The sequence below is a fragment of the Biomphalaria glabrata genome, chromosome 13, assembly GCF_947242115.1.
Source record: "Biomphalaria glabrata chromosome 13, xgBioGlab47.1, whole genome shotgun sequence".
NCBI lineage: Eukaryota > Metazoa > Mollusca > Gastropoda > Planorbidae > Biomphalaria > Biomphalaria glabrata.
Genome location: NC_074723.1, coordinates 38482323 through 38508384, shown reverse-complemented (window position 1 = coordinate 38508384; position 26062 = coordinate 38482323). Strand labels below are relative to the sequence as shown.

General features: G+C 36.0%; 1 pseudogene; it reads right to left on the bottom strand.

The window, feature by feature from the left end:
* LOC129922577 (dynein axonemal heavy chain 6-like) overlaps positions 1 to 24172 on the bottom strand; it is an 85276-nt pseudogene extending 61104 nt beyond the window's left edge.
* Between the last annotated feature and the right edge of the window lie 1890 nt (positions 24173 to 26062).

The window sequence follows — 26062 nt, the reverse complement described above, 5'->3', positions numbered from 1 at the left end:
TATTCTGATGAAATATTGGTGTGTTCATTTGATGAAATATTGGTGTGTTATTCTGATGAAATATTGGTGTGTTATTCTGATAAAATATTGGTGTGTTCATTTGATGAAATATTGGTGTGTTATTCTGATGAAATATTGGTGTGTTATTCTGATGAAATATTGATGTGTTCATCTAATGAAATATTTGTGTGTTATTCTGATGAAATATTGGTGTGTTATTCTGATAACTCTTTGAAAGATTGATTTTGTTTCGCTTTTTAAACCAGAGTGGCTGATTTATTCACATTTACATACACACTTGTATCTACTGATTATAATATGGAAAGTTTGCAGTAGTATTTAGTATAAAAATTCCAATCCCATTATTCAAAATCTACAACTTAGAGAAGTCTATAGACTTGTGAGGAGCAGAATAAGTTGAATAAAATTATAGGAATGAGGTACATTTTCTCACACTGATCTTTGTATTTTATAATGATGGACTTATTGGAGTTAATATGGTGTCTTTATTTACTGTGCCTTGTACAACTGAAGTTATTTATTTCTTAGTCTGCAACACTTTTCATAAATATTACTTCCAAAAAAACTAAGCCTAACGATGTTCGCCACTTTTTCTAGAGAACAATGTTTTAGTCTGATTAATTACATTGATTGTTTAACTCCCTTTCCATATAATATTTAAAAAAAACACTCTTCTTTTAGTAGGCAATAATGGAGATTAATAAAGGACTAGATTGAAACACAAGAGGCAAGCATGTAGGCCTTGAGTTTCATGTCAAAAAAACAAACAAACATGTAGTCCTTGAGTTTTACGCCAAAAACCAACAACAAAAAAACATGTAGGTCTTGAGTTTCATGCCGAAGTGTAATCTAATAAAGGTAAACTTTCATCTGGGTCGTTAGACCTAATAAAAACACAAGAAATCTTCATTCAGAAACCTAGAACACAAGTATTTACTTTCATGCACAATGTTCAATATGAAAATATTATTTTCTCATTAGATTCTTTTGCTAATATTTTTTTTTGTCTTTATTACAGTTTATCCTATATTATGATAACCGTATTAAAGTGATTACATTTTGATAAAAGTCACTTTATCTTGATTAGTTATTATTTTATTTATTTTTGGGCTACACTTTATAATTGACACTTCCCTTGATGGTAAGACATGCTTCATATTAGCTGCTTTAGCTTCATGCCTATGTTACTTTTGAATCCTGCCTTATCTACTTTTGATTCCTACCTTAGCTACTTTGGCATTTCTGATAGTAATAAGTTGTTGAGCAATAACAGATAAAACTTCAATATTGATTCGGTTGAACTCATCAAAACAGCACCAGGCCCCTGACTGTGCTAGCCCAGAGAAGAATCCTCCCATCATCTGGAAGAATACAATGGAAATTGAAACTATCAGTTATGTTAAAATAACATAAAATTTTAACATCTAATAATTGCTCAATAAAACAGTATTTAATATAGCTGAAGAAGTCAAACCATAGAGCAGTGATGCCCAACCTAATTCGACCTGCAGGCCATTTTAATTTCCGACACTCGTGTCGCAGGCCACATAACCGAAAAAGTAACAAAAATAAATGCAGAAATGAAATTGACATTAAACTAATTTTATGAGAAACCCATGGATGTAGTACTTACATTAACTAATGGGATATTTGAATTTTTTTTTCACGCATCGAAAAATGGGTTTATTTCTCTACTTCAAATGTGAGCAACATTTTAGCTTTTCCCACCGACCCATTTTCTTGTCTCTTTGTGTTAAATATTCCCATCAATACAGCTATATTTGTTTCATAATGCTGTTCATATGCTGGTTTTTTTTTTGTTAAACAGCCACACTTTCTTTATAAAACAAATATGTTGGCTTATTATCATGTTCCGAACAAAAAGTAAAGATCTGTTCACTTTTTCTGTTACATTTTACATCTAAGTGTTAAATGTCATGGTACCAATCCATTAGAAAAAAGAGAGAGCCCTAACGTAGGTAAAGTTACATTTTTCAACCTTTTTTTTGGGGGGCAGAAGGTATGGGTGATTATCTTAATTTGGTTTGGCGTTTCAGCGGGCCGGATAGAACCACGTCATCTGGCCCGCGGGCCGTACTTTGGGCATCACTGCCATAGAGTAATCATTATCATCATTGACAGACCTCTGTCCTAAGATGACTATGGCTATCCCATAGAGCCTTCCTTGTTAGGGCTATAGCGCCAATGCATACTATGTAGAACCTGGTAGTTCCAGTCTTTTCCATTTAACTGGCTAGGTCAGCTGAGATCATTGCTACATCATTGCTGCATTGCTGCTACATCATTGCTGCAACATCATTGCTACATTGCTGCTACATCATTGCTACATCGCTGCTACATCATTGCTGCATTGCTGCTACATCATTGCTACATCATTGCTGCATTGCTGCTACATCATTGCTGCATTGCTGCTACATGGCTGTTCATTGAGTGTCTCTCTACCACTTCTCTACACATGGTGAAGTCTAGATCTATGTCCATGTCTTCCCAAGCATTTATATGCTCTTCTATTCGTTATTGTTACGATCTCTCCTCTACTGCCCAGGCTCTCTTCAAACTGCACCACACGACACAACAAACTCAAAGAACCTCACAACTCATCAGGGCTCCACAGTAACAGTAGCAATTTAATTTCAAATACATTAGAAATACTGTACGGTTGGCAACAACATCACACTAACTGTCCAAAACCTAGCCTAGCTCCGCCTGACTTCACACACCGTCTGTCTCTAACTTCGCCTCGTCTGGTCACATTGTGAGGTAACGTGAAGTACAGTCTTTCTAACACACTCACTCTTATATAGAGTCTCTACCGGCCTTCTAGAATGGGATGGAACGTTCTTGGCCACTCAGAATGATCACAATCGCCATGACTTGCGTGCGTAATATTTACACACAGGTCGTTGCCGAACTGGCGTGTACTGTCACTGGTCACAGTTGACCGCTCATCCTGCACTGGACTGTGGCGATTTGAGTAGGCTAAAAACACACAGCACTACCCCCAACTGTGTCACCACCAGGTTTACAACAATATGATTTGATGCATTCTGAAAGCTTCATTTGTACATGATGATCACACCTTTATCATCAAGAGAGTTAAGCAACTATTTTCTTTTTAAAAGTAGGGATCACCACAAAAGTTGTTGTTTTTTTTCCTTTTGATCACATCCACTTGGCAGAGGTGGGGACTTGTTTCACATACATTGACCATGTTTTGTACTCAGAACGCATGTATTGTAGACTTGCATCTTTTTGGGGTGAGTTTTAGTTTTATCAGACTTGTGAGCCTAGTCTAATGAAAATGGAAGCAGCCTTCCCTTCCAATAGCATATTAAGAAATACATGAAGTTTAGAACACTAGAGCATCGCCAATAAAAACACACACAAAAATATAAATCTAGAGAGGATTAATTTACTTCTGTTATAGAATTTATTTATCTTAAAATATATTGTGTTATATAATTATCTAAGTCACTGAGCCTTGTGGAGTTATATGTCATTCGGTTTTGTAGTGTTTATGTCACCCAGTCTCATCAGTCACATGTCTGTATGTAAGCCATTAGCCATGGTGTTTTTCAATGAAAGTAAGCTTCTCTATACCATTTAGCTATGGTTTGTCTGCCCCTCAGCCATGGTGTCTCTGCCTAAAGGCAGCACGGAAAACCAACTCCTAGATACCCCCTCCCCCCCACCGGTCCACAAATGAGATTGGACCAAAAGCGCTCTGAGCATGCTATAAGCATGAAAGTAGCGCTATATAAAAGCTATAATAATAATAATAAGTCAATGAACAATTTGAACTAAATATTCAATATTCACTAATTCAAATAAAGTCTTTATAAAAGAAACATAATTATATTTAAGGTCCTAATCACCTTATAATCCAAGCTGTCTGAACAATTAAACACTACACACCATATAGCCAAAGCTTTAGCCAAATCTTTAGTTGTTTCAGTCTTTCCAGTACCAGCTGGACCTACAGGTGCTCCACCTAGATCAAGTTGTAGGGCTCCCATAAGGCAGAGATGGCATCTGTCCTATGAATGAGCAATGTGGCATGAATAGAAAACTAAAGATAGAGATGGTTGCTGTTTTAATGCATAAACTAGAAAGATGATACTTATCCTTCTAGGAGGGAGAAAGAATTTTGTCAATGTCTCTATGATTGTGCTTTGATTGTGCTTATAACTATTTGTCAAAAAGTAACATCTGGCATCACTTACAGATTTTGAGCTCCCATTCTACTAGATTACTAATGAATAAGGTACTAATATGTTAATCATAAAATCTTCAGGCTAGTTAAGCAACTGAGAATTTACAATTTAAAAGTAGGGATCTACACAAAAGTGGTAGCTGTTTTTTTTTTTACTAAAAGCATTGCTATTAAGTTTATTTAAAACTAAAGAATTTATTAGCAATTAATTCTGTTGTGTTCAGTAAATTTGTTAAACGTGTTTGCCCAGTTAATAATCATTGATGTAATAGATATGTCAACTTAGTTATTCAAATATTTTATTTTTTTAATTCAATAGAAATATCCACTTGAATCCTCAAATAGTCAGGTAGGCATGTTCTGAAAATTAGTCAGGTCATGTCATATTATTCAAATGTTTTATCCTGACATTAATTCAAATGTTTTATCCTATCAATTGATCAAACAAATATGCCTGTCACTTGGAAAAATATAAATAGTCCAACGATACCCATATCAATAAACTTACAGTCAGAGGTGTAATCACTAGTCTAGGACAGGCTCCAAGGTACTCATAGCCATAGGTGTAGACAGCAATTGACATTCAGACAACACAGTTATATCTGAGTTGTTTTTGCCATTCAAAACTTAAAAGTTCTGATACCTGTCAACACAAGTTTTGTTGTTTCTTCATTTAACAAACAAATGAAAGAAGGCCAAAGAGATTCATGAATCTAGTAGATCAAAAGAAATGCCACACCAAAAAACTTGGCTAAAGAGATTTTAAAACTGCCAGCAGCTACAACTTACAACTTGAAATATATATAAGATATATTTCCTCTAGATTGTAAATGTTTTGAATGCACATGCAATGTTTCCATTTATGTGCAGAAAAGAAAATGTTTTTGTTTTGTTCCTAGCATTATACTGATCCCCAGAAAGATTTTTTATTTATATGCAGATGATAATGACACAGACCTAAAGAGACTAAAATGAGTCCTATAGTTACAAATGTAAAAGAGGTAAAGCACTGTGCTACATTTCATCACCATTACCGAAACTATTCTTTATTTTTAAAAACAAAAAATTTTCCCAAAACACAGTTTGTAAAAGCGAAAGAATGAAACTGTAACTTGTGATTTTCCTTTCTATCTTTTTAAAAAGAAGATCTTGTGTTTATTTAAACGATGTTTTTCTAAATGCTCTTTTTTTTTTGACCATGAAGTCTTGAGTGCTGATTAATATAGGCATAATTAACCACATTTGGGACAATTAGGATTTTGTCTTTTTTACAATGGATTACCATTTTTAAAATTCCATTTGACTGATTAATTTGTAAAACTTTGATTTTTTTTCAGACATACTATTTTTAAGATATTAGCTATAGATATTACATTCTAATACAAGATTTTAAAGCTTTTGGTAATCTCAGGGCTGCATGTAAAACATTTCTGTTACCTCAAGGGTCACACAAAATGGTCTTTCTTTTTGCACAGCATGGAGGGATAGATAGGGTACTTGGGGCACTATAAGGTGTTGTCATTACAGATTTTACAATGAATACATTTCATTTAAAAATATTTTTAATGCACATTTCACCAGTCATCTTTTAAGAAGAGGTCTTTGTTGCATGAAGCAATATGTATTTTCTAATGATGTCAAAAAAATTGATTTAGCCATCAAATGGAATTTAATAATATTAGGAAGATGAAAAAGTTCAATGTCAAAAAATGTCTGACCTGTTTTTTCACCATTTCTGAAATTATGTCCCGTGCATGAACATTGATTGTAATAAGAGCGCAGAGTGTAGCTCGTGCCAGTTTAGGAAGTTCTCCTCTCACTGCCCCAGCTAGAAGATTTAACTCCTGTTGATAGAAAGTGATTTTGAAAGTACTGATATATTTTAAGTGCTGATACATAATGGTAGAAAAGATAAGTTTTGTGAAATATAAAATCAAATAAAAATTTTTACTGTAAAGCTTCTTTGTTCGAAGTCCCTCATTCCCCTGATAACTGTTCGAGAGTCTCTAAGAATAGCTGTGACATCACGGGTCCACATCATTTGACATATTGTTAGAACAACCTAAGAACAGAATTGATGTTGAAGAACAATGATAAAAATGGTTAGCTCTATCATATACAAAAGTCTGAGATCAATATGTGTCTGAACTCCAACATAGCAGCAAATGAATTCATTAAGTTTTTCCAAAGCGTAGGACAAATACAAATTAATGAAAGTAGAAATAAAGATGTAAACTCAGAAATCCAAGATAAAATTAAAGAAAACAATCCAGCTTACTCCTTGGGAATGACCACTAATCTTAAAATGAAGGAACTAGATGAATCCCTAAAAGTCCTCAAACCAAAACAAGCCCCGGGTCCAGACAAATTATCAAATGACATGCTTCTTCACTTGGGTCCTCAAGCCAAAAGAAAACTGCTACAAATATTCAATGCTAGCTGGAAATCTGGCAGAATTCCAAACATCTGGAAAAAAGCCATTATGATCCCTATAATAAAGCACGGCAAACCAAGAAATAAACTGGATAGCTACCGTCCCATCATCCTCACTAGCTGTACTTGCAAACTGATGGAAAGAGTGATAAATAGAAGGCTGACATGGATCCTTGAGTCAAATAACCTACTCACTGAAGCCCAGGCTGGCTTTAGAAAAGGCAGATCAACAGAAGATCAAATTGCCTTCATCACACAAGAAATAGAAGACGGCTTTCAAGAAAAGAAACCAACAACAATTGTGTGGGTTGACTTAGAAAAAGCATTTGACAAAGTCTGGGAACAAGGTCTCTTGCTCAAGCTAATCCAGCATCACATATCCCACAGAATGTACAACTGGATAAAGGAATACCTAAATAACAGAAAAGCCTTAGTTTGCATGCAAGGACAAAGAAGCCACACAGTGGGTATAAAAAATGGCATCCCCCAAGGAGGAGTCCTATCCCCAACAATTTTTCTAATATTCATAAACGATCTAAATCAAAACCTACCCAAAAAAGTTAAAAGCAGCATGTATGCAGATGACCTTGCCTTAATTAGCACAGAAGAATATGTAGGAACATCGAAATTTCGATTACAAGATGCTCTTGATAAACTCAATAATTGGTCCAAAGACTGGGGCATGTCCATTAACACAAAAAAGACAACATATACCATATTCTCACTGTCAACAAAACAACAAACAATAAAATTAACATTAGATAAGGAAGCTTTAGAAAAAAATGACAGCCCTACTTATCTTGGAGTCACCTATGACCCGAGACTAACCTGGAAAAACCAAATAGATAAAACACAGAGTAAAGGCATCCAGAGACTATCCCTCTTGAAAAAATTAGCTGGCACAGATTGGGGAGCTAATCACAACATCCTGAAAAAGACCTATACCAGTTATGTAAGACCTGTACTAGAATATGGTGCCACAGCATGGGGCTCAGCAGCCCAAACCAACCTAAGAAAAATAGACAAGGTTCAAAATATTGGTTTAAGGATAATGACAGGAGCAATCAAAACAACACTCATTAGAACTATGGAGGAAACCGCTGCCCTGATCTCTCTGGATGAAAGAAGAGAAATAAAAATCCTTTCCCAATTCACTAAATTGGAAACCTTTGAAAGGCACCCACTTAGAACAAAAATCCACAAAACTGGCACAAAAAACATCTCAAAAGGACCAATTTCATACAGGAATCTCTAAACCTAAAAAAGAAACACCAACTTGAAAAAATTACTCTGGAATCCTTGATACACTATAACGAATTTCCACCCTGGGACGAAAGCCCTATTCCTACTATAAGGGACCATATTGAAAACATAAAAAGAAAATCTGATTACAGACCAACAGAGCTCAAGGAAATAGTGAACTGTTTTCTACATACCAATTACCCTAGCAATCAGTGGATCAGAGTTTACACGGATGGCTCATCCCATAAAGCCACCACAAATGGAGGAGCTGGAATACTTATCGAATGGCCAGATGGAGGAAAACTAGAAAAATCCATTGCAACTGGAGAGCTCTCTGACAGTCACAGAGCAGAAAGGGAAGCACTAGCACTAGCTGCTACCATGCTAGCAAATCATCCAAGTTCCCCTCACAGTCAGATTGTCTTGCTAACCGATGCAAAAACAACCCTCCAAAGCTTGCAAAACTCTGATTCCTCTTTTATTAAAAACCTCAGAACAGCACTTACAAAGCTCAACAACAAGAGCAAAAAAACTGTTATTCAATGGATATTAGCCCATATACAACTAGAAGGAAATGAGAAGGCTGACACACTCGCCAAGAGTGGGAGAACTAACTCTCAAATAAACTCTGCACTCTATCCAGAAGAAATGAAGAAATTAATTGTAAACAAAATAAATGAGAAATGGACGAGTTCTCATCCAAATCACAAGAAAGATGAAGCTTACTATAAGCTATCCCGACAAAACCAACGTCTAATCTTTCTCAGGACCGGACACAACAGAATGCGACAACACATGCACCGGAAGCTCAAAATTGGAGCCAGTGAAATCTGCCCATGTGGAGTATCACCAGAGAATGCCGACCACGTCCTCCAAAACTGCTCTCTTTACCAAGAGGCCCATATAAGACATTGGCCCCAAATCACCCCAATAGAAAGAAAACTATATGGAGAGCTCCCTGATTTGGAAACCACCGCGCAGTTCATCTCATGTATTGGTCTAGTCATATGAACACTCCAACATAACAATGAGAACGATGAAGAAGAAGAAGAAGAATTAGTTATTAAGAGTTACGAGCAAAGTAATCCCTCTTACAAAAAAGGAGGGATTGTCTTTTTTTTTACAACTTTTTTTTATGTTACTTGCATACTTAGAATGAGAACAATACACTGACCTAGACAAGAATAGTGAAAGAAAGAGGGACAGAAGGAAAAAACAAGAGAGACATAGAGAGAGGACAATGGAAAATTCAAGCTAAACTAAGCAACAAGACCTAAAAGACAGTGGTCTATGTCTAGTAGAATAGAACAAACTAAATGTTGATGACTAGCGTACTGATTAACTATTGATAAAGATTTCATCTCATATTATACTGACTACATGTTTGTGTAAACTCTTAAAAATTTTAATACCTCAAACTAGCTAGATCTAACATGGACTCATTACTTTTTTTTTTATTTAAATACACAAAACTTTATTCTTGGCTAGTGGTCTATGTTCTCCTATAAGGTTGTTAAAGTTTGACATTTAATGCTGAGGTTGACTGAAAGAAAAACCAAAGTCTTTGAGAGAATAGAACAGAAAAATGCAGGGTATCAAATACCAGGAAAAGAAGACTGGCTGGCAAAAAGGAGGAGCTCCTCAATACTGTGAAGAGATGAAAGCTGATGAACTGGTTTGGTCATATTGTAAGACATGACTCATTGCCTAAAATCATTCTTCAAGGTACAGTGGAGGGAACATGAAGAAAGGGTCAATCTGGCTGGATAACATAAAATAATAGATCTTAATATCCTGCTAAGAACACCTGCTGATGAGGTAAAGTGGAAGCATTTGGTTATGTGAGCTGTCAAAGTACCCCTAGACCAAAAGTCAAGGGACAAATGAAACGAAGTGATAGGGAAAAATGAATGACTAGATTAAAGCACAAATAGAACAAATAAACAACTAGATTAACACATTAATAGTAACTACCAATACGTCTATAAATAACAAGAAACAGGATCAGTTACTGATAATACTTTAGATACTGTACCTCCAAATACTTCCAGTCATGTAACAGACCAATGGGAAATGAGCTAATGTATCCAGGAACAAAGCGTCAGGCCTGAAACATTAAAAAAAAAACAAAAGGCTATTATTAAAATATTCACTTTATTAAAAAAATGCTAAAAAAATTTTGATAGACAATACTAATTCAAGATATTTCTTTATAAACCCATACTAGTAAAAACAACTAAAAATGAAAAGATGTGACACGAAAAAAAACTACTGTATTTTGTGCAGAAAACTACGCCATAGGACGATCCCAAGCCCAGCTGAGAAAGGAGGAAGTTTGGGCATAGGGAAAAACCTTTAGCTTCAGTAATAACAAATGGCAAATAAACAGAGGACACAGACCTGGAAGAAGATGGACCTCCAGCTTGAAGGTTTAAGATGGGCAAGACATGGGAGGGGGAGTCAGTGGCTGAATAGTTAAGTGCTTAGCTTCAAAACCTGGGGATTTTTAGGGAACCCCGGAGTCCACCCAACTCTAATGGGTACCTGAATTTAGTTGGGGAAAGTAAAGGTGGTTGGTAATTGTGCTAGCCACATGACACCTTTCTTACTAATTGTTGGCCAAAGAAACAGATGACCTTAACATCATATGCATCAAGGTCTGAAATGGGAACTTTACCTATTTTTTTTAAGACATGAGAGCAGTTGGAGAGACTCGCCCAGAACTGAGACTCCTAAAGGAAGATGGTTGGTAGCCTATGCCACAGACAAGACAACAGGCAGAGATGAGATGATGAGACCTAGGAATTTTTTTTATTTCATTGCCTATACTTATAAAAATATTTTATTATACTTACTGGTCTTCAAGTAACACAACTATTGGACTGAAAGCATATGGGTCAATGGAAAATCACAAGGGAATGATAAAGTTGAATATTCCTCCTGAAGCATGCTCTGCCAAGAGTTTAACTAACTGGTTAAATCACCTGGTGGCATTCTTGTAAGCACAATGTGGAAAGACCTGACAAATGAAACACAATGATTGGATAACAAAAGTACATTATAACATTGATGTGTAAGTTGTTCAGAAACTGAACTTTATATGTAGTGTAGACCAAAGTTACTGCCCTTTGATAAGTTTAATTTTTTTTCAATCAAGAATTCAACATTGTTATCCAAAAACATCACAGAGATAGATGAACCAGTATTTCTTCTTCTTCTAGCCAGCTTTAGTGCTGCTGAGCTGTGAGCTCTTTTGCAGACTGTGCCAAGGAAAAAAAAGTGTGCTGTTTTCTTCAGTTGTTCAGCACTGCCGTACATGGTGTTGGTTTTATTGGGCTGTAGTGGAAGTAGGGTCTGCCTAAGGTGGATTAGGGAGGGGCATTCAAAGAGGATATGGTTTACGGTTTCAAAGGGGTGGGCGCAATGTCTGCAAAGGGGTAGTTGTGTGGAGTTCATTTTGCTCAGGTGGTAATTTAATAGTGGTGTGTGTCCTGTTCTTAGTTGGAAGATTGTAGATTGTTCTTTGCGGGGGAGGAAGTTAATACTGTCCAGTTTGTTAGGAGTAGTCATTTCTCTGTACATGGCTCTGCCTGTGTTTCCTGATGCCCATTGGTTGAGCCACTCCTCTTTGTGATTGTTGACTAACATTGACCTTAGGGTGAGGTAGTTAACAGGTCTATCTGGTTGTTCCATAGATGAACCTGCCTTTGATAGCTTATCTGCCTTTTCATTTCCCATGATGTCAATGTGTCCAGGGATCCACTGTAGCGTAATATTGATATTTAATTTTGATATCATCTGGTGGATTATCACAATGAGTGTTGTCAATTCTCTTGGGCTGTTTGAGGTGCTGCTGTTAAGTGCTTGCAGAGTAGATTGGGAGTCTGTAAAGACAACAATATCTGATGGTGGTTGCACTCCTTCATATAATTTGTTTTCCCCTGTCTGGAGTGCTATGGTAATTGCCTCAATTTCGGCTTGGAAGTTTGAGCAGTAATCACCACAGGGTGCGCTTATCTCAAAGTGTTTATTTTTAGGGAAGACCAGGAAGGCACCAAGACCAGCATTGATGGTAGCTTTGAAAGCCGATCCGTCTGTATAAATATGGATAGCTGTTTTTTGATAGCTTTCGATAGTTTCAAGCGTGCCTACTTTGAGCTCCAGTGGATTTGATTCTTTTGTTAAGGTGTTATTTAGTAAATGTGTTTTGATGGTTGGTTGTTTGTAGTTTAGTCCGGGTGTAATGTTTGAAAACCTGGTAATTTTTTCTCTTTTATTGGGTAGGTGGTGTTTTAGGGCTAGTTCGTCAGTAAGTTGGATCAGAGTCCTTTGCTTTTTTTGGTTGTTTTTCCTATTTCTCTGTGTTCGTAATTTATTAGGATGATCGTCCTCCAACCTTCTGTATCTCTCAATAGCTTCTAATGCTGCTCTGTTGCGCCTTAACTTAAGAGGTTCAATATTGGAGTCTATTTCACAGGCTGCTGTGGGAGTAGTTCTCATACCTCCACTAATTAGCCGCAAGGCTTGGTTTTGGATTGTATCTAATGATGATTGATAGGTTTTGTTGGCAGCAACTTGTATGGAGAGACAGTTATCCATTACAGATCTGACATATCCAGTGTATAACTGTCTTAAGGTTTTCTTTTCAGCTCCCCAGGATATTCCTGCTAGGTGTTTTATTATGTTTAATCTTTGTGATGCCTTTTCTTTTAAATCTGCCATAAAGTGTTTTAGAGACAGTCTTTGGTCTAGTTTTACACCAAGATATGTTGGATTTTCTTCTTTATTTATTGGCTGAGAGTCTATTTTTAGGATGTAGTTTCTTTTTGCTGTTTTGTTGCTGTGGCTAAAGATTGAATAAACTGACTTTTCTTTTCAGTATTTCCATTTTCCATAATTTTGAATATGTGGAGATAGTTGTGAGGGCTCTATTTAGTTTGGATCTAGTCAGCACTGGATGTTTCTCTGTAGTCCAAATTAAAAGGTCATCTGCATAAAGTGCCTTATTGACCGAAATGAAGTCCGGGAGGTCATTCATGAAGATTAGAAAGAGAGTGCAGCTAAGGGCTGAACCTTGTGGTAGTACTTCTTCCAAACTTTTTTTACTAGAGATGGCACCTTCGAGTCGGGTTTGAATGGTTCTGTTTTTTAAGAATGCCCTGATCCAGCTGTACATTTTTCCATGGATGCCCATTTTTTTCATCTTCAAAAATAGACCTTTTCTCCACACTTTATCATAGGCTTGCTGCAAATCTATAAATACTGCTGTAGTGTGCTTGTTTTCATGAAACCCTTCCACTGTGTCCTGGATAAAATGAAAGAGGTGGTCTTCTGTTCTACTTGCTTTCCTGAAGCCAGCTTGTGCATTGTGGAGTGAGAAAGTACTTTCTAGCCACCAATAAAGTCGGTTATTGATAATTTTTTCTGCCATTTTGCCAATGTTGGATGTTAGAGATATTGGTCTATAAATTTTTGAGTCTCCAGGTGGTTTATTTTTCTTTAAAATGGGTATTATGTTTGCGGTTCTCCATTCCTGTGGTATGTCTCCAGTTTTCCATGTATGGTTGATAAAGTTAAGTATACAGTTTTGTGCCTGTGGTCCTAGTCCCCGAATCATTTCATTTGTTATTTTATCGGGTCCAGGGGATTTTCTTGACTTGAGGCTTTTTAGGGCAGTATTGAGCTCATGTAGAGTGAAGGGAGTGTCAAAGATCTGACAGTTGACTGTTGGAGCTTTTTCTTCTTTCTTTAAGATATTACTGAAGGCCTGGTCCAGTTGTTTTCTTGGCTTTGACTTGTTAATGCTGGCAAAATATTTATTGAAGGTTTCAGCCTTTTTAAGGTTTTCTGTTATTATGTCGTCAGTGCCTTTTATAGGTTGGGGGTTTGTTATTTGTATGAACCAGTATATGACACATTGTTAGCAGGAAAAACATGTTTTGTTATTTTACAGTATTTTTTTAGACCTACTATTATTTGACATATTATTTATATTTGCATTCTTACTGTACTATCTTATGCCCTACAAATCCAGAATTTCTCTATCTTTATTAGACAGAGTATGTAGGAGTATGCATTCTAATACATCCTAATTATCTTGGCCATAAAGTATGTTGTGAGAGACATAAGGTTATATTATAAGTGTGCTTAGAAAAATTGAAGCTTTCGTCAGAGTATTCATTTTATATGACAGGGTTGTTAGCCCTGCGCACAACCGTCTGGGGGAGTGAGCCTTTTGCCTCTATCAATAGCTGCCTTTTATTTTTGTGTAAGCTGCTCTAACCCTTTGTAGATCCCTCCACATCCTGCAAGGCAGCAAATTTGATTTTGCTTCACCAAGGGTATGTTATATTATGAGAGTGCTAAGAAAAATTGAATTTTTCAAAATAACAACTAAGATCTAAGTTTACCTTTCCCAATTTCCCCATTCTAAGCAGCACAAAGATCTTGGTTCTAGCCTGATGTGAAAGTTTGTTTTGCCAAAACCTGATGACATTGTCATGGGGGGATGTCAATTGTTAATCTGAAAAAAAATATTAAAAATATATATATATAAATATGAAAATAGAAACTTTATTGTACAGATGTCCTTGTTGGAATGAAAAATGTGGAATGCGGAATATACACGCATTAATTGTCTGTCATCATTTGGTCATTACAACAATGAAATAAAGAAGGCTACATTTAGACACCATATTTCAAGTTGCTAAGAACTTATTGTATTTGCCTATGATTTTGTCTACCCTGACATAATCTAACCCTTAGTCCCAGCTGTTTCATGTCTTTGAAAAATGTTTGTTGTGAGTTTGCCAAAGACTAGTGATGCTCAGTTTCCATCATCATCATCACTCCTTTGAGTTCCTCATGGAACATAGGGCCTCGACAAAAACATGCCACTCTCCACAGTCTCTTGCTAGTTTTTTAATGGTTTCCCAGCTCTTACCGGTCTTCTCTGCTTCTTCAAGTACACTGCGTCGCCATGTTCTTTTTGGTCATCCTCTGAGTCTTGCTCCCTGGGGGTTCCACTCTAAGGCCTGCCTAGCTCTGTTGCTGGTATCTTTTCTAAGGGTGTGACCAATCCATCTCCACTTCCTCTCTAAGATCGGCACTTCTATATTTTTCTGTCCACTCATCTCCCACAGTTTGGTGTTTTCTAATTTGTCATACCAGTGTATTTTTTAGGATATTTCTCAGGCATCTGTTGATGAAGGTCTGTATTTTTTTTTTGTTGTGGCTTCAGTTGTTCTCCATGTTTCAGAACCATACAGTAGGACAGCCTTGACATTAGAGTTAAAGATTCTTAGTTTAGTCTTGTTTGAGATGTGAGGAGATTTCCAGGTTGGTTTTAACTGTGTAAATATCTGACGCGCTAGATGCACACCTGATGCACATACCTTGCCGTGGTGTGACAGCTTGAGTGCCTCAATGACCCTCAGAGCTATACCGGCGGGAGCTCATCACTCCTGGCAGGTACTACCAAGCCAGACAGGTCTGCTAGGAAAGAGGCCAGACAAAAGGTGCATCCCCCTTCCCAGGACACAGGTATTGTTTGATAGGCTAACAACCTGTCCATTGAAAAAATAGTGTTATAGAAACCAGAACAAAAACACAAACACTAAACATTGTCAGAGGCGAAAGTAGAGCTCCACAAAGGAGACTTATGAAGCTATGCAGGGAAAGTCGAACGAATCCTGTGAGGCCGACCACTCTACTTAAACCAATGAAAAAGAAACACTTCCTTATTCAGAAGGCAGCATTTAACTTGGGAACATGGAATGTCCGTACTTTACTAGAACCAGGTAGATGTGCACAAATTGCAAAGGAAATGGCCAACTACAAACTACAGATCCTGGGAATGAGTGAAGTTCGATGGAACACATTCGGTGAAACAAGACTGCAATTAGGAGAAACCCTTCTCTTCTCTGGAAAGGAAAAAGAAGATGACTTACATGAAAATGGTGTAGCACTACTACTAAACAAGGAAGCTTTCAAAAGTCTCAGTTTCAGAACGAATAATTAGAGCAAAATTTTTGTCTAAGTTCAAAAATGTTCATATCATTATGTGCTATGCTCCCACCAACCTTGCAAGTGATACCGACAAAAATACATTTTATGACCAACTGCAAAGTATAGTTGACAAAATGTTTTGATCTTCATGGGAGACTCGATTGCCAAAGTGGGAAGTGACACAGAGAGAGAGAGAAAAGTATGGGCACCCTGGGACTTGGCATCATAAATGAAAATGGAGAAATGTTTGCAGACTTCTTCACATTTAATGAATTAGTTATAGGAGGCAGCATTTTCCCCCACAAAAAATGCCACAAAGTGACATGGGTTTCACCAGACAATAAAACAGAAAATCAAATCAACCACGTTACCATACGGCGGAACTGGAGAAGCACATTACTAGACGTTACCGCTTAGCCACCGTGCCTTCAGCTGAGGCTTGTGGGAAGTTTTTTGTGTTAGGGTGAATAGATTGTGCAGGTTTTCCCTTATAACCCTCCACATCATACTGTGGAAGTCATGACCACCTGCAACCCTGCCATATCCTAGAGGCCTCTGAAGTTTTGTGGGAGAAAGACGAAAAAAAACCTGCATGTCATTTGCCAACATAACCCATGATTAAAGATTACTTACCTCAAGCCTTTCTTTATCATGTGGTAGTCTAACTATTCGTTTGTGTTTGTTTTGTTATAAGTTCTATGCCATGAGAATCAAAGCGAAATAGCTGACAAAATTAAACTATTTTGTTATTCAATTTTAAAAAATTTAGCCACATATCTCTTTGCAAGTTGATATGATTCAATCTTCTGTAAAATGACTCCCAAGCTGAGGTTACCTCATCAAATCTGTAGTAGTTTTGTTATTTTATAAGAGGCTTAAAGTACAACTCTTTTAAAGTGCTATTAACGGTCCTATATTTAAGCAATGGCCTCACCTCTAAGTTAGGATTACCATAAAATTCATTCAGGAAGTCTATCAGGCTGTCAAGAGATAATGTTGTAGAACAGACAATCACATGCTTCTTGATCTTAGTTAGACCCAAACTGTAGTCTCCACCACAGTTAACTCTTTCCATGTATGTGGCTAAAATTCCTTGAATCTAGAATGGATTTATAACAATGAACCAGTTAGAAGAAATGAGTTAAAATGTTTAAGTTCCATTGGAATATTTGTAGTAAAGTAAAGTATCCCTTTACTTAGCTAGATTGGGAGACTTGAGTATGATTACATGGCTAGGTATAAAAACAAAGGCCAGGGTAATGGTTAGAATCATAAAAAGTTGGCCCAGCCAAATGTCAGGGGTAAATTCTCCATATCCAACAGTGGAGAACATGACAACAACAAAACAGAAAGACTCAAAAATTGTGAAGTTTGTGCTGCTGCTTCCTCTTTGAATGTGTTGAATAGTGCAGATACTTAAGGGAAGGAAATCAAGGAGAAATCTTCAAGTTAACTCAAGTATCAACTTATTTATATTTATGTTTATTACTGACAGAAAATAAGGCAAGCTATTGACTCTAGAAACTGGGTCAGAGAATACATGGTCACTTAATTTTAACTAATCATATATTCAAATAAACTCATGTAACTCTATCAAAAACTAAATTTATAGTGCAATTTCTAGGCTATATTTTACATTCTGTAGCACTATATGGCTATACATTACATATATTTCACAGTATACAGCACAATACCTAGGCTATATCTAGGCTACAAAGCACAATAATTAAATATTAGTATATAAATCTATATATATAAAAATATATATATATATCTATTGAATTAGATACTAGTAATGCAGATGAATGCCTGCCTGTTCATGTGATCATTGATCATGCTGTTTGTTGCTTTTACATGTTTCTGATATTCCTTCAGATTTGAAAATTTATTACATCCTAACACAAACCTCCTAAGAATTGCAAGAGATGATGACAGGGGATAGTGAATTCTCAAGTGAAGCAGTATGAGTCCAGAATAGATAGAGAGTTTAGTATGGCAGTACAGCAATTTAGAGTTTAGTAAAGCATTTTTAGCCAGTGTATCCTGTAGCCAATTGTGTAGTATTGGATGTGATTTGTTTGTTATTAAGAACCACATTATTTTGGAACTCTTGTTGTCAAGTTCTTGAGTTGGATGTGTTGTGTTGATCTGTGTTTTACAGAAGGCCTGTTGGAGAGAATCAGTCATTACAATATATAAAACCAAACAAATAAATTTATTTCCAAAAAATATTGAGAGAAGATTTGTTTTTCAGTAGCCTCACATGCTAAATAAAAAAACAAGTGATGTTGACAAACAGTAGCACCGTCTGCTAAAGTAATGTCACTGACATAGTTTGGTTTGTTAGGTGGAGATCATTCTGCCAGAAAATTATTGTGTTATTTCATTAGTGTGATGGTCTGGAGAATCAAAGGGAACCTTATGATACTTTTATTTTTTTTAAGACAAAGATCATTGTCTCAGAATGTATTGGAAAAAATAAACTAATGGGTTCATTATTAAGAGTTGCAGACACAGGAGAATAATAATAAAACTTCCTTTGCTAAGCAGATCTTAAAATAGCCTATTGGCTGAAATAAAAGGAATGACTAGCAGCAGGCTACTAGCATTTTATAGCACCCAGCACATATTAGAAGCAAAAGTAAAGTGTATATCAATGAAAAGAAAAAAAAAGTATATATAAACATCATAAGACCAGTAGCCATGTATGCAAGTGAGACCTGGGCACTGACAAAAACTACAGAAACTCTGCTAAATACTTGGAGATAACAAATCCTTAGAAAAATGTATAAAAAAGATCAGATTACATTGGGAAGATTTGCCCAAAAGAATGTCAGAGAACAGAGGAGCGAAAAAAGTATATATATACCAACAAAAAACAAAGGGCAGAACATAAATAAAATGGATTGAAGATATAGCGACAGATCTACAACAACTTAGAGTTTCAGCATAGAGATAAAAAGCTAAAGAGACATCTGAATGGAAAGATTTTACTAAACTCTAAACTACATACTAAATTTAAAGCAACGGTATTTTAAGAATATTATAGACTCATGATTCTTGTTCTTGAAAAGCATACTCTCTGAAGAAGCTGAAAGGAGAAGGTGACAACAACAAAGACAGTTGACAGCCATTCTCTGATTCTGAGACTAAGAAAAAGACTACTTAAGTTAAAGATCTAGATAGATTCAAGTCATATCAAAGTTATCATAGTAATCTTTATTGTTATAGACTTAATTAAAGATCTAGATTGATTCAAGTCATATCAAAGAATTCTCAGTAATCTTAACTGTTATAGACGTAGTTAGATCTAGATGTCTTTATGAATCATATTATTGTCACATTGACTATCATGAATACTGTTGCAGGCATTTCGAAGCAATGAGTTTATTCAGACTCTATTGACTAGATCTATAGGATATAGATGTAGTGATAAACCTAGTTATCAGGACATCATATATGTGATAATATAATGTGATCATCATATAGATTATACATAATGTCATAAATCATACAGACTTAGTCATAGGTCAGACTAAATTTCTAGATGCATTAAGATTCTACATCATGCAACAATACAGCATTACACTTTACAGGCAGCACTTTCACTTTCTTACTAAGTGTTATTGTAATACTAGAATACCTAGATCTAGTACTAAGTAGTAGGGACCACATTGATCTAGATTTATATATATATAGAATATCTGTGTGGCATTTTACGTCTCGAGAGACTATCTTTTCCCTTTGCAACTTCTTGTGTGACTAAAGAGGCCAATCCTTGATACACAGCTGCGATCGCAGGTTGGGCATATATAATCACCAGGCGCCATTGCATTTTCACCCTTCTTTCTGCTTCTGTTGTGTATGACATCTGCAATCTGTGACCCTTCCTTTATGCTCTCTCTCCATGTGGATCTGTCCAGTGCCACCTCTTCCTAGTTGCCAGTGTCGATTTTGAAGAGCTTCATGTCGCGTTTGCATACATCCATATAACGTAAAAGTGGGCGACCAGCGGCTCTCCTGCCTTCTATTAGATCGCCATACAGGATGTCCTGTGGAAGTCGACCTACTGGCATTCTACGAACGTGGCCAAGCCAGCCAAGGCGTCTGCTGCTGATAACAGAGCGGATGTCCTGGCATCCTGCTCTATGTAACACTTCCTCATTGGTTATCTTATCTTGCCACCTTATTTTAAAGATCCGCCTTAGGCATCGGAGGTGGAAGACATTCAGCTTTTTTTCCTGCCATGAGTAGGTTGACCATGTTTCACTTCCGTACAGCAAGGTGCTCAACACACAGGTCCGGTAGACTAGGGCTTTGGTACTGCTAGTCAGCAATATGTTGTCCCAGACTCTTTTCTGCAACCGTGACATGGTGGCCATTGCCTTGGCTATCCTGTTGTTTATGTCTTTATCCAGTAGAGTGTTGTTGGATATGATGGAGCCAAGGTAACAAAAGTGATCAACAACTTCTAGTGGTTGGCCATTAATGCTTACTTGAGGTGCAGTGTTTGTGTTTTGGACAAGTATCTTAGTCTTGCTTTGACTGATGTTTAAGCCGAACTTCTGGCAAGCAGCAGATAGTTTGTCAACCATGGACTGTAGCTGAATATCAGAATCAGCCACAATAGCTGCATCATCAGCATACAGGAGTTCCCTGACGAGTAGCTTCCTAACCTTGGTTTTTGCCCGCAGCCTTGATACATTAAATAGTTTTCCAGAGGATCTTGTATGGAGAAACACACCTTAGTTTAGATATATAGAATATAGACTTATAGATTCTATCTAGATCTATATCATAGACTAGTGTTGGCGTGGGTGTGTGAGTTACTGTGAGACTGAACTCTTAATCTGTGACTGTGACTCACTGTACTGTAAGTGTTATTCACTGATGTCAGTGTCGTCAGTGATGAGTGTGAGTAAGAGACTGTCTCTGTGTCTCTGACTCTTAACTTAACTCAGACTGTCACTGTGAGTCACTGTAGTTACTATAGTAGTTTATTTATTTCGGACATTACATGAATTCGGACATTTGCTGTTTTTTGTGGTCATTAAATAATTATTTTAATATGTATTATAAAAATAGCGCGCTGTATAATGTGCTATTCCATTTTCCAATGATTCTGACCCAATTTCCTTCCATTTACCTGTCTTTTTATGTAAGAAAAACGAATTTCAAATTTGTTAGTCAGATTGTTGTTTTTTCCTATGTTATTCGGATGACTTTACCTCTTCCTAGAGTTAAGACTATATTTTTTGATTGGCTAAGTCTATACTAATGAGCCCGGCAATATTTATTCTGTTTTTGGAGCTAATTTATTTGATTTATAAGCCAAGTTTTCTAATTCCATACCAAAAAAAAATTAATACGGTGTCCGAATTAAATTACGATTTTCTTACCAAAATTTATTTCGGACAGCCAGTTTTGGACATCAATAAAAATGATCTTATATTATATTTGTTCGTTTGTTGTTGTTTTTTTAAATAGAGAATCAATGGGCAAATGTTTGGAGTGAGCTTGGTACATTGAATGAAGTTAAATGCTTAGATCTAGACCAGTGGTTCCCAAACTTTTTTCTCTCGTAGACCCCTTGCCTTGTTTTCTGTAGACCCCCTGTTTAACTTACAAATTTTTTCAAATTCAACAACATTGTTTTACAACTAATTTCTATCTGTAGTGAGTTGAAAAGTGAAAAAGTAATTTAAAGCTACATATTAAATTATAGAGATCTATCTTTTTTTTATTGATAAAATTCAAATTGAAACCAATTAAAATAAAAATTAATATGTACTGCAGGAATCACCAAACAAACTGGAAATGTCTTTTTGCAGGTTTATCATCCGTTGCTACAGATGTGTTTCAAACAGGAATTTGTTGTTCAATGAAGTAGTGCTTCAAACATTAAATATTAATTATTTAATTTTTCGCAAAGAGCAGTTTCTGGCGTATTTCTTGATCTTTCAAGTGTTGCTCATATATTGAGTCCGCAAACATGTTATCACTATTAGGAGAAGGGGCGAAGCCAGTAAGCGTCAAGCATGAAGGGCTCATTAGCCTTGGCTGGCTACCCACCTAGCCGAAGTAATGAATTGAAAACTCTCCTGCCTTGCAACTAAATTCAAACATGGGAAAGGTTTTGTGGGTCAATCCTGAGTAAAAAAAAGAAAGAAAGGAGCCGGTGACTCTAATGCAGTTTGCAACACACATCACTACACCCTGTCATAGCCTGTGACACCGCTGATCCCAAACTGTATATATGTCGTTTGCAAATAATAATAAGCTTTTAATTTTATAACTCATGCCACTGACGTGTCCTTGAACTGTAGTGTTGCTTAAAGCAGTTGTGTGAAACAGTGTTTACAACTACAACGGCTGGTAAAATCAATGTTTTACCTTTAATGTTTTACATGCTTTGTCATAAAAAAGTGAAGTTTCCCTTTCAGATCTTGTGATGGTGTTAAGATTATCTGTTTCTTTGGCCAACGGTTAACGAGCATGGCGTCATGTGGCCAGCACAACGACCAACCGCCTTTACTTTTCCTAACATAAGTCAGGTACCCATTAGAGTTGGGTGGGCTCAGGGGAGCCTTAAAAATCATGAAATTAAAAATTCACAGAGATTCAAATCCAGGAGCCCAGGTTCAGTAGCCAAGCGCCTATTTTGCTATAAGTAAACAGATAGTGTAAGACACCCACAAACCATGATCTTCTCTATATGATGTTGAAGAGATTTTGTGGGTCTAAGTTTTTCTAATTTTTTTTGTCAGGGTGACATTGTCTCAGTTGATTCTCAAGCGTAATTAGTTTAATATCGCCATAAAAAGGCAATTGGCATGTTTGATAAGGAAGGAATGAACAATTTTAGACAATCAATGCTATACAGTTTACATTTCTTTTTGCTAAACATTACTTACATGTAGACACAATTAAGTTACTTAAATAATTATTGAAATTAAAAACAACAATTTTTCGTTTGAGTAGCAGGATAAATATTTAAAGGATTAACTTATGCACACATTATATGTTAGTGTGAAGAATTAAATTAATAGGATGTAAATATTAAAGTCACAACGTGCTTAAATGAAATCTATTATCGTAGACCCCCGTGGACATCTCATAGACCCCCAATTTGTTTTTTCACTTTCATAGACCCCTTGGAAGTCTTCGTAGACCCTTGGGGGTCTATATAGACCACTTTGGGAATAACTGATCTAGACCTACTAGATAGATCTAGATTTATATAGAGAGAATATAGAGTATAGAGGATTCAGTTAGGCCTACTATACTACAAAAGATCATCTGTATTAAAAATTTATTAAATTAATAAACAAAAAAACATAAACATTCAACACACATCTAATCATGCAAAACCCCAAACATTCAACACACATAAAATAAACAAACATAAAATAATTCCAGAAGTCGGTGCAGAAATCACTATTCCAGTGACCTAATTTTGGTAGAATAAGTGTGATCATATTTTTATTTTTTGTGTTCGTATTTATGCATAGTTTGAAAACATCGTAATGATTTCATGTGAGGGGCTATGCCTGGGGATCTTAAAATTTAGTTAATGTTAATATAGAATTAAAATCTGAGTTTATTGATGCCTAAATATAGAGATTGTCCGAAATAAATTATGGTGTCCGGAATCAAATAATGTGGGTCAAATGTGTCCGAATTAAATGAAAACACACAGCCTCTTTGACCTTAAATATAATAACAAATATAGGTTAGGGGAACAAATATAAGTAGTCATCCTTATTCTCCTTTAAGTTTAAGTAAAGAAGATTTTGATATACGTCATTTTCTTTTCTATGTCAAACCATTGTAAAATAATGCGCTGTCAAAGTTAAACTTTCAAATTTGGGCCTATAGGTGTCCGAATAGCATTAACTACTCTAGTAACTTACAACTTTTGAACTTATATTGAACTTACACTCATTACAGTCAGTTACACTGACTTACACTGTACCACTCGCGGCTGAGTGAGTGTACCTGGGCTGTGGTCTTCATCGCCATCGATTTATAAATGTATGAAATTTATGAATAATTCAGAAAATACTAGAGTAGATTCTAGATCTAGTAACTATAAAGATCTAGATTACCGTGATGAAATATCTAGCGTCTATATACCAGACTGTAAATTAAAGTCTAATAGTCAATAGAGCTAGCTAGTCATGTTAGTTTCAGACGTCAATAATAAAAACGTGTTGCGGAAGTCATCTTTTTTTATAGATCTAATGGGAGCATCCATTGTCTTCTAAGACATGGGGAGCCATCATTTATAATTTTAAGTCCTCACTTTCTGGTCTTCGCTTTTTCTTTTTTAAACTTTAAATGCTCTAAATTTTAGATGATCTCGAATTAAGTAATTTTAGATCGATCTAAATAAGAAGGAATACTATCAAAACAAATATAGATCAATTGTCATTCATTGTTTGAATGGCTGCCTGGTCGAGTATGGCTGCCTGGTCGTGCGGTTTGCACGCTGGACTGTCGTTCAGATTCATCGAGGGTCCCGGGTTCAAACCCTGCCCGCTCCCATCCCCCGTCGTCCTGCGGGAGGTTTGGACTAGCAATTAATTATCTTCAACTCCTGAAGGAACATACGAAACATATAAAACATTTTACGAATGTAGAATGTGTGTACGTTGTTAACTTCCCCACCTCTTAACATGTTCAGATGATTCATTTAATTGAACAAGCCATTGTGATAGCTAAGTCTAGATATAGATCTAAAATCTAATTTAAAAAATAAAAAAAAAAACAGGAATTTAAGTTTGTAGTGTACTTGTTGCTTTTCTGAATAGATTTTTGAATGATCTTACTCCTATCCAGCAATGCAAATAACCTGGAACAAAAAGGTCTTTCAGAAGTACTGGATACACAATCTGGACACGAATAGGAACAAGAAAAAGGCAAAATATAGAAATACTTTAAAAAAAAAAACTTTTATAGGAGGAAGAACTCCACCTTCGCAACAATAAATTTCAATATTGTAGAAGCTATTTTAATTTTTCCATATCAAAATAATTGATAACCAATATATAATGGACCTCATTCACGAATCGTAAACAAACAAAATTTAGCCACGTGGTTTTCTATCTCTTCTATATAATTAACGATCTCGTGTTTAATTCATGTTGGTTGCCACGTGACAGTTTTTTCCGCTGTTTTATCAATAAAATCACGTGACTAAATGTTGTTTGTTTACAATTGGTGAATGAGGTCCATTGGCAAATTGGTTAACTTTTAATTGATTCATGTTTTTTTTTAGGTACAAAAAAAATTAATGTTTAAAGTTTCAACTTGATCCGAAAATAGATGTGGGAGAAATAACGTGTACAATTATCTATGGGGACGAAACCCTACATTACATATTTAGCATATCTGTGACTGTTAAATGATTAATTTCCTTTGTTGGCATTAAACAAAATATTTAATTACCAGTACTTAAAAATTGATTAATTGGTTAATTTTTTTTGTTATCGATTCATGTATTTAATTCACCGAGGAATAATTGTGCAAAATTTAAGCAGGATCCAAGAATGGGTATGGGAGAAATAACGTGTTAAAACTTTAGACCAGACAGAGTGAGTTGATCTAAGCTGTGTGAAGACAGGTTGATTGTGTAAGTGATCTCCCAATTTAAAGTTTTGTTTTTTCAAGTTTCGTACACTTATTTTGAAATGAAGATAATTCATTCCAGACCAAACCTCATGCGTGACGTCAGGGGATGACGTCATTGACGACTAGCATTAAAACGCATATCACTCGAACAGGCGGCCACACATTTTTTTTACTAAGCGTATATCAACTCTCTCTGTCTGTCTGGTAAAAAGTTTGTACAGTTTTTTTCTAAAAGTATTTTTTAATATTTTCTTTTTCATATACTAATTTTTTAGACGGGAGGGTATTTCAAGTCACTGTCCACTGAGAGCAAACCTAGATAAAAGTCGGCGCTATAGCATGAGCAACTAAACGTGTGTCACTAGAACAGTGTTTCACAAACTGTTTCCTTAAAGCAGGGGTCTCAAACACGTGGCCCGCGGGCCCCGCGAAACTATTTTGTGTGGCCCGCGGACACTTCCGCAAATTAAAAAAAAAAATAGATAAAATTTA